The sequence below is a fragment of the Merops nubicus genome, unplaced genomic scaffold, assembly GCF_000691845.1.
Source record: "Merops nubicus isolate BGI_N331 unplaced genomic scaffold, ASM69184v1 scaffold8271, whole genome shotgun sequence".
Classification (NCBI taxonomy): domain Eukaryota; kingdom Metazoa; phylum Chordata; class Aves; order Coraciiformes; family Meropidae; genus Merops; species Merops nubicus.
This window is the reverse complement of record NW_008588955.1, coordinates 1-10,823: the sequence shown is the minus strand read 5'-3', so window position 1 is coordinate 10,823 and position 10,823 is coordinate 1.

Genomic DNA, 10,823 nt, shown 5'->3' with positions numbered 1-10,823 from the left:
AAGGAAGCCAGAGTTGAAGTAACTTCTGTAACAGTGGATGAATCAATGAAGCCAGACATACTTAGTGGCCTTACCTCACCAGATGCTGTGTTATTTTGTAAGTGACACCTGCTTACCTCAGGTGCTAGAGCAAGTCTGTACACTTCAAGCCTGGTCTCAATATCTTGAAAACAAGTTTTCAGAAGCAAGGGTCTGGTCTCGGGATAACGATTACGCTGTAGCTATGCAGTCACTTTATGGTATGAACTGCACCAGCACCTTCCTCCTGCTGCTCTTTTCTACCTCTTCCTTTTACTGACACAGAAGTCCAGCACAACGTTTCAACCAGGTTAAATTCATGATTTGGTCACTGTGGTTGCCAAGATTTTAGAAGTGGTGCAAGTGTGGAAACAGACCAGCAAAGACAGAGTAAGGTTTTCTCTTTTAGCAGCAGCACTTACCCCAGATGCAGGTAACTTGCTTGCAGCGCTTTGAGGCCAGGTTTAATACTGAAGCAGTATTAAGAACATACTGAGCATGGCAGTGGCTTAAGTTAGAAAATGACCATGCTTTGGAACAGGTATGGGAATGCTTGTTTCTCACACTGCAGCTCCAATGATGGCAATTTAAAGTTTTAACGCAGGCCACGGCTTCATATACTGTTTTTTTCAGGTGCAGTGCCAGCCAAATGTCCCTGCCCCACTCCCTCCCACTTTGAGCCATCTGTATCATCCTCTGGCTTGCACAACTAAGGTGATTCTGATTTTCAGCACAGCGTCCCTCCAACACTGAACTTATCCAGGTTGAGAACATTATTTATAAATTATATTAAATATAATATAAAATATAGAAGGTTATTTATTAGACCCTAATAGTTTTACAGCACTGCTCCACAAACCCATTCGATAGATCTCAGCAAACAAGAACCAGAAACTGTTGGTGAGAGGAGGGGCAGCAGCACCGTGACAATCAACAGATTTGGTGACCCAATGCTGCAGAGGAAAAACCATGAAGGTCTTCTTTTCTCTACCACACTTGAGATTGCTTAACTATCACTGTGGCTCCTGCTCATGAAATCATAAGATTTTATTGCATCCAGACCTGAGAAAGATCATGCACCAAAGGTCCAATTGCTACAATTTCACAGCCTGATGAAATAAAGTTGAATTTTGTGTCCTCATGCTGACAGGCTCTGAACAGCAGCTATTCAGGAGCAGTCACACAACATACCTGCTACCTGTGTCTGTCTACTGGTAGCTGATTTCTGGATAAGTAGACAGAAAACTGGCAGTGACTACTTTGGAAATTACCTAGCATCTAATAAATAGAGATCACATCAAAGCCTTAGATGTATTTTCCCAGGTAAGTGTAAATTAATCTGGGAGAGACAAATGGCTATATCCTAAGGGTATGGATTTGAGGTTACCTAATAATAAAAAAATAGCTATGAAAAAATACCCTGGAAAAACAACCACCCAACCCTATACACCACTTAAATCGGAATAAAAGCATACCAATTTTTTCCAGGTCTTTAGAGGTGCTTCTCGTTGTGACAAATGCCAGAACTAAAATTATTCCACATGGTCAAACCCAGCATTTCACTGGGAAAGGTGCTTTTGGGAATACCTGTAATTATTCAGCACATACTCCAATCAATTTCACCTCCTAGTGTTCTACTGTGCTTATACATCCTTACATGTTAACTACTACATAAACTGGGGAGTTTTTGTGCTATGCTATCTGAACTAAACATTAAAGAAATACTCTGAATGCAATTCCACAGACTTTTCATGAAGCAGACAATGACTATAAACACATTCTAGAACTGCCTACAGAAGAGACATTTGTAGCCACTGTTCAGATACAAGCCTCCCTGCCCATGGCAGAGGGGGTTGAATTAAATGACCACTTGAGGTCCCTTTCAACCCTAACCACTTTATGCTTCCGTGATTCTATTTGTTTCCCCAAGAATGCCTCATGAATCCACACATTAGCCTTCAAATGAAGGCTTACATGCTGCAAGCTCCAAGCCTGCTGCCAAAGAGCAGCAAGTACAACTCCAAAGACCAGAAAAAGAAGGTGGCTGGCTACAGCTTCGTGACTAATTTCCTTTCCAAGGGGGAGGAGGGACAACGACATGTGAGCATGTGCGGCACAAGCATATCCAACCTGATGTTCTTACCCAACTATTGCACAAAGTTACACTTCAAAGATCATGTTGGCCTCCAGAAAGCATCAGATCTCGCAGTGCCGTAAGGTCACGTACTATCAGAACGAGACTCCAGCTCCACAGACAGAAAAGGAATTTCTGCCTATACCAAGTTATTCAAACTCTTTAATGACAAATATGGAAAGCTACTTGCCTAATACCCCTTCTGCAGTTACCTCAGCGTGATTACAGGTCATTCAGCATTAGGGACAAAGTAGTGTACTCTACACAAAAACAGTTCTCATTTAAGCCACTCCACTGAGTGTAAATTCACACTAAAATGTATCCAATTGCATGCTTTATTCACTACCATCTCCACTATCTTACTAGATGTGAAGATAACTCCTTTATCAGAGCATTTAAAAAACTGCAGTTTGTAAACAGCAGTTAGCAGTAAACTTGCTTTTACTATTCTTCTTCACTATTTTCCATTTTCTAAATTTGAACAGTCGGATCTTCAGAGACCACCACAGCTCACCCTGTCAAGGATTTACAAAGAAGGCAAAATGAAACCAGCAGAGATTTTAGACTTAACCACGCTTTCACTGCCAGCACCCAAATCAGGTCACATATGAGACTGGCATTATTGTGAACCTGACTTTGTTTTAATTAAAAACTTGTTTCCCAAAACCAATAGGAAAGATTTTCTGTATATTTGCTATACCTGTGTCAGCAGGCAACTTGAATAACAATTCATCCTAAACAAAGTCAGCACGGTAGAAATTGGTAGATGCAAATGAGTGCACAAGAAGCCAAACATTCATCTGAAGGGTATCCTGCTTAACTTTCAAAAACATTAGAGAAGACAGAAGCCATGCTTAAGTACAGGAATACGTGCAGGCGCTACTGTGGACAACACACAGGATTTGTCACAGGAACCTGGGTACATCCCTCGCACGGCAGGCATACAACTTCAGGGAGAGAAGATGCTACAAGTGCAATCTCCACAGCACTGAGTAAGAGAACTAGACGTTAACTGGTTATGCTGCTGCCCCAGGAAAACACTAACACTCTGTACTAAATTTCATTTCATGCTGCCAGAAGAAGACAGCCAGAGGAACCTGGCAGACTTTATGTAAACACCTTAAATGCGACTATTTATGCAGGAACACAACTTTGCTAAATTCTTATTACAATTCAGTAGCTTCTCATTGCCACATACCACAGTGCAAAATTTTCTACTAGCAGCTTCATAGTTTGTTTTTTTTTTTTTTGACACGTAGCATGGAAGACCACTCCCATGAGTTGCCTGCTTTTTTGTCAAATATTTCTGCCAACTATAAGGAATGAAAAGGGTAGATATGGGATGCATCTCCACTCTAGGATGTGCCTGCACTGTCAAAAGCAGTCATGTGCATTATAAAGGGTATCAGCATTACAGAAACTACAGCAGGAAGTGAGAACTCTACACAAAAAGCTGCTCTGAGCTGTTATTCTGAAGTAATTTTATTATCACCTCCAGCCCTTTTCCTTACACTGTTTTGTTCTTATGACTTCATATCTCTGACTCTTGCATGGGTAGAAAGACCAAGCAGTCTAACCAAAGTTAGAAACAACTGAATTGAATCACACTTTAAGCTTTACCAAAAATAACAAAAACAAAAAAAATCACTGGAGGAAAATTTGTTTTACAACACAGACTTAAATACTCAAGTGTATTCCTAACTTCCACTAATTAAATATTTGTTCTTGCTGGCAGGTATTGTCAAATATTTTGATTCACAACTTGTTGCAACAAATTTGGCATACTTTTGTTAAGATCTACTTGTCACATCCGCACAAACAGTATTAATCTTCATAATGTTTAAGCATTGTTTTGGTTGGGTTTTTTTTTGTGGATTACGCAATTTAGGGTGGGTTTGTTTGTTTGTTTGTTTTCCTTTTTCCTGCTTGCTACATATGGTTGACAATTTGAATCCTACTGAGAATATACTTCTTCTTGCAGTTTGTCTTAAATTACCTTAAACCTAAAATAGTACTTTATCTAGTATGTTCAGTAGATTTCAGGTGTAGAGCATTTTAACAGAAAATTCCTTAACTGCATGCTTAATCACTGTCATGTTTTACAATAAAGATTACCAGAGACAGTGCAAGTCTGTAGCAGTTCACCACCAAGTTGATCTCTAGGCTCTGATACCTCTGAAAGCATTCTTAACATACTTTAGTATTTGCTCTCACTGACTTTCACAGACATTAAGCCTCATTACTTCCTGAACTTTTCAACTCCTGCTTTCTCAGCTGAAAGTATTCACTATACTTTTCAATTAAAAGAAGTTCTTTTCCTAGGCATGTTTTCTTAATGAAGGCAAAAAAAAAAAAAAATTGGAAACCTTGTTGAAGCTAGGCCAATGTTTTATATTCCTCCTAGACAATCTAAAGTCAATAGATAGATAAGATGAAGCTTTTCTTTTTCCCCAACAAATAGAAAGCATGACATTTAGAAAAACATTACTGCTGTCTGATTAATACAGGAGAATACAACATCACATATCACTCAAGTAGTTACAATTAAAAAAATGAACTTGCATAATTTTTTTTAGAACTTAAGGCTTATCACCAGCTAAATTTGAAATGGCAGTCATAATATAATTAAAAGATTTTAACACTTTATGCAAACTGACTTCTCAGTAGCACATACTCAAATCTAAGAGAAGCCAGTCACATCAACAGCTACCACGGGTGGTTTTTGGTATCAGTACAGGTAGACAAACTCTCAACAAGACCAGCACTACACCTACTGATTTAATATGATGGCCTCAAATATTCATTTAGCCAGATAAAATGTCAACTAACTATTCCTTCAACAAAGGTTTACAGTCCTTTAGAATTGAATTTGGTATAAAAAAGTATCCCCATGCACAGGTATGCTTTTTCAGAAATATTGGGTTTTGTTAATTAAAACATCTGAAGGAGATCACAGCCTTTTCTAGGTCAGCCAATTTTCTGCTCACTTCAGTTTTTACATTATTGACATAATAACTGCAGTCAGTCAAAAAGCCAAGCACGAGGCAGAAAGTAATTTCTTTCCTCTGGTCTGATGCAGGCTTCAGAGTATATGCTATAAGCCCTAAGGCACACATTTTTACAAGGGTTCAAGAACTAAAAGCTAATGTCTAACCCTGGGCAATCTCTCACAATCCACGAGCTTATCTGTAGCCATGGAATAACCAAGGCTGGTGGGGACCTTCAGTGGTCTTTGTGTCCAATCCCCAGTCAAAGCAGGTCTAATTACAGCAAGTTGCCAAAATTCTCATCCTATCTAGTTCTGAAGATCTCCAGGTATGGAGGTTCCACAACCTCTCTGAGCAACTTCTGCCAATATTTTACTACCCTCATGGAAAAATTATTTTCCTTATAAGTAATCAAAATTTCCCATCCTTCCCAATTAAATCCATTGCCTCTCATCCAATTGTCACACACTGCCAAGAGCGTGGCTCCATCTTCTCTATGTCCTCCAGACAGCTAGTTAAGCGAACCCAGCTCTCAGCCTCTGCTCATACTTTATGTCTTCCAGCTTCTTCTGCTTCTTGGGGGCCCTCCACTAGATTCAGAATCATGTGGCTACGAAGCTTTCCAGGGAGCTCATCAAAACTGGACACAGTAGTCAAGACGCAGTCTCAAACGCTAAGTTGTAACGATCACGTCTTCGAAAAAAAGTTAACAAGATTTAATTGTTTAGAATTTTTTTTTCCTTTTTAGCAGAAATATTCACATTTTAAAATTACATATAGATCTGCAAATGTCTGTCCCCACACTTCTGCAGAGCACTCAATACTTTGTGCTGCATGGCGTCCTGGACTCTAAATTGGAGATTCAAGGATTTGATGGTGGGACCACTTGTTGGAATTGGCTGGGTGGCCACACGTAATGATCTGCCATCAACAGCTTGATGTCCAAGTGGAGATTAGTGGTATTCCTCAGGGATCAGTACACAAACCAGTGCTGTTTAACATCTTTGTTGGCACATGGGCATGAGGGCACCCTCAGCAAGTTTATGGATGACAGCAAGCTGTGTGGTGCAGTTGAGACACTGGAGAGAAGAGATGCCATCCAGAGGGACCTTGGTCTGATCATGAGGTGGGCCCATGACAATCTCAAGTTTAACAAAGCCAAGCGCAAGGTCCTGCACCTGGGTCAGGGCAATCCCAAGAACAAATAAAGGCTGTGTGGAGTATGGATTGAGAGCAGTCCCGAGGAGAAAGACTTTGGGGTGTTGGTTGATGAAAAGCTCAACATAAGCAAACAATGTGTGAGTGCAGCCCAGAAAGCCAACCATATCCTGGGCTGCATCAAAAGAAGCATGGACAGCAGATCGAGGGAGTTGATTGTGACCCTCTACTCCACTCTTGTGAGATCCCACCTGGAGTACTGCATCCAGTTCTGGAGCCCCCAGCACAAGGAGGACATGGACCCATTGTAGTGGATCCAGAAGAGGGTCACAAAGATGATCAGCAGGCTGGAACACCTCTCATACAAGGACAGGCTGAGAGAGTCGGCGTTGTTCAGCCTGGAGAAGAGAAGGCTCTGGGGAGACCTTATTGCAGCCTTCCAGTATCCGAAAGTGGCCTATAAAAAAGCTGGGGAAGGACTTTTTTACACAGGCTTGTAGTGATAGGATGAGGGTAATGGCTTCAAGGAGTAAGAAGGTAGATTAAAAGTTCAGATTTAACATCTTTACCTTTTCTTAATCTTCACTTAAAGCACGGGCTTATTCACACTGCTGCTACCACTAACTCACTGTAACAAGAAAAATGTCCAGTTTGCGGCACTCATCTTTGTAACCACGTTACATTAAGTTGAATTTCAGCAAAAGCATCTATAAAATCAAGATGAAACAATCATTCCCTTGCATCTTGAAGCATCTCATGAGATGAGCCTACAAGCAGTATCAACAAATCACAAAACCACACAAGCTGTTTTTAGCATGTACACACCAAACTCTTCAATTAAAAAAAAAAAGTTGCCCATTAGGATAGCTGTAAGAATTCAGAACTGTCTTCCAGAGAAAGTAGTACGAGACCTTGTTTACAAAAGCATTTATGCAACAAGTTATTTGGAGATTGCTCCTTTGAAGACCTACAAACACCAGAGAAATTAAAATTTGTTTATATCATTGCAGCTCCTAACTGACTTGGAGATACTGCACACAACAGAAATAAAGAACATGATATCTAAAACCTATATTCCAATCATTTTTTTTAGTTTGAGATTATTTCTTCTTCAACTTCTACAAGCATAACAGAACCATCTAAGGTTAGAAGCTCAATCACAAAAAAAGTGACGTTAAAAAAAAATCTGTCAAAAAAAAAAGACATTACTAAAAATCTGCTCACAATAATAGGTAGATTCCAATAAGTTCTCGTGGAAAATAAAGGCACCTTTTCCCCTTAAATATGTGCCAATCTCACTATTTTAAGCAAGATTTTTTTTTTCAGATGCAGCATTAGAAAACCATTAGCCATTTGCTTCAGAGCAAAACACTCCAGTGGAGAAATACATTGCAGTTTAAAATTGCAGTGAAGAAAAAGTAATTTTCCTTGCACTCTTTATTATTCCCACAAATGCCTTGACAGATCATAAATACCATTTTTCTACTGAACTCTCTTAGCATTCCAGCAAACGGGAAGGACATAAACAGCTGATGCACCACTTGAAGAGGTAACTTCACCATTTTCATTTAGATTTGCTTTCTTTCTCCTCTCTGCGTTCATTTCCTCACATCATGACAATACCCTTTGAGATGTCTGGCTTTCAGCTTACATAGAGCAGTATTACACTGAAGCATTAAATCAGTTTTGAATCCATCCACAGATTCTTCCTAACCATACACTCCCTTAACTGCATACAGTCAGAAAGTAAGTTATTTTTCTCCAGTATCCCACAATTTTTAATTGCTAGATGGTTCTTCCATCTCTTTTAATTAAGGTGCTTATAGTGAGATTGTTGCATTCACTGAATTTCAATCTCTAAACAGATTGACTGTTAGCAGAATCAAAGTAATTCGAATGCAGGACTTACCAGGAAAGCAAAAGAAAAAAATGTTATTTATCTTGGTATTTCAACAGAATGGTGTTTCTAATATGCTGAAACCCAAACTTCAAATTATTACTTTCCCAGCCACCAATGATATTTCATGAATCTCCAGGTTAGCCAAAGTCAGTTACTACACAGTCTTAGCAGGCAGCAAGTTCCCCTCTCCTCCTACCTATGAGAATGATTATCAGTTCAGATCTCATCAAGAGACAAAGTAATAGAACCTATTTAAAACTTAAGGTGAACAATTTCACCCTCTTCTGCTCATGCTGGAACAACAGTTAAGTGTCCATGCTGTGTTACATACTGGTCTCTCTCTGTGGAGGGAGTTGTAAGGGAAGCCTGAAACCTGTATCATGAAGAAAACACCCTCGAATCTCAAATTATTATTTTTTTTTTTAAGGTGAAAAAAGAAAAAAAGAAAAAAAAAAAAAAACAAACAAAAACAAACAAACACACACAGCAAACTACAAACAAACAACAAAACCTAACCAACCAAAAAACTCAGAACAACTCAAGTAACCACAACAGAGACATGCTAGGTAGAGGCAGACTCAGAGCCTTTTTCTCACATCATTAAAAATGAGTAAAGCTTCCCTGCACTACCAAGGCCTACAGGAGGGCACAGCAACGTGCTGCCCTGTCTCAAAGCTCTCTTCTCACATGTTCCAGCCTCTTCCAGATAAACTGCCAGTGACTGCAACAAGCCTTCATACTAATGGCTTTCCTACCCCTTTCTCTTCCCATCAATATACTCATTTTATTTCCACCTCTTCTTGCCTCTTACTTCTCTCAAGGACTCTGTCATGAGCTTTCTTGCAAAAACACCGCTTTTCCTTCCTCATCCTTACTTCTCCCTTTTTTCCTATTAAGTAGAAATTGCACTCTCACATGTAAGCTGCCTCTTTTTTCATACTTGATTACTTTGCATTCCACAGATAACTCCACTTAAAGATTCTCAAGTGTTGTATGTGGCGTGTACGTAGCATGGATATACACATATACGGACAAATATATTCAACACACAGGAAGCATTAACCTGTGTAAAGGCCCAATAATCAAAATTCAACAGCCAGAAGGCAAATCAAGTAGCCAAATCTGTTATACCTCAGCAGTCATATCTTCAGCAGCTCTAAGATCCCATCACTGATGCTATTTGAGAAAGCTGTACATAGCTGGTACCCCTAAACAGTGACTTCTCCCCACCAGGTTCCAACATTTAGACCATAATTTTGAAAGTTAGCGATCTGGCCCTTCTAAAATTATGAAAAAAAAAAAAAGAATGCAAGGCACCCAGGTATAAATCTCTGCTTGACCAGCAAGCAGCTGCCAGAAAGATACAAAATTTTCTTATACTCCTCCTACATCATCTGACAATGACACTATACTTTGGATTTTTCCTAAGATTTCTCACAATCATTTCTTCAATGAGCCTTCCTGCCTTTAGAAATAGTTATCTCAAATGCCTGAGGATTCCAAGACATATTTGAGTGTAGTATCAAATGCAAGCTACTAACTGACCAGACCATCTCATGAAACAGCAAGGTTTTTAAGCTTTCCCAGTTTGACTTCAATGGCTTTTCCATTCACATGTTGCATCTCCCATGTTTTCCAAACACACAGCTGAAAAAAATCCTTGAGGAAAAAGCTTGCTTACTCTACTTCTCTGTTCTTCTGAAGCAGAACATCATAACTGCACTGAGACCTTCTTTAAAAAACACAGAAAGGGGGAAAATTGCTCACAGGACATTCACCAGCACCATGCTTACTTAGAATTAGTGCAAATATTTACACCTGTGGCTTTACAGTCAGCAGTGCTTGGTGTTTGCAAGGCAAGACTACCGGTGCCATAGCCACTCAAATCAGAACAAGCTGACAGTGCTGCCAAATGAAGGTGTTGTACCCTCCTCCTCCATTTGTTCACTCCCAATACTGTGCTGCCACCTCCCAAGCACCAGGGCAAGACTATGAGTGTCTATCCAGTTAAAGAAACACAGTAGGTGTCCCAAGTTAAAGTTAACTACGGAAAAAAAAGTTTTGTTTTATCCTACATCAGTTCTTAATCTGGTTCACACAGTGAATGCAGAAGACTAAAATGGAAAAACGGAAGGGGCAGCACAGGAGCAAACCCAAAGAGCAACAGGAGGGATGAGGAGGGAGGAAGGCTTTTCTCAAACAGCTTCAGGTGTTCAAGGAAACATGACCCGTGCCATACTTCTGGAACTACCTTAACAAGAACCATTAAGTACCTTACAGGATAACACCAAATTTCAGTGTTTTACAGAGAAACAACTGGAAGTCTGAAAGCATAAATACACACTCGCATCACAGGGTGTTAACACAACTAGATGGGAAGTGCTGCATCGACCGTTAACTCCTCTGTGGAGGCAAGTCCCTACGCAAGGCCACTTGTGCCGGTAGCCCTGTGCAACAGACCTCGTCTATTATAGCGAGGCTTAAGCCTGAAGCTCTGTTGCTAACAAAAATCTTGCAGTAAAGTTACAGCAGTGACCCGAGGGCCAGTCGTTCCACTTGAAGTTACCGGCCTGGCGAACCCGCACACGCCTGGCGCAACCCCCGGGCAGACCGTGACGAAGGCGCT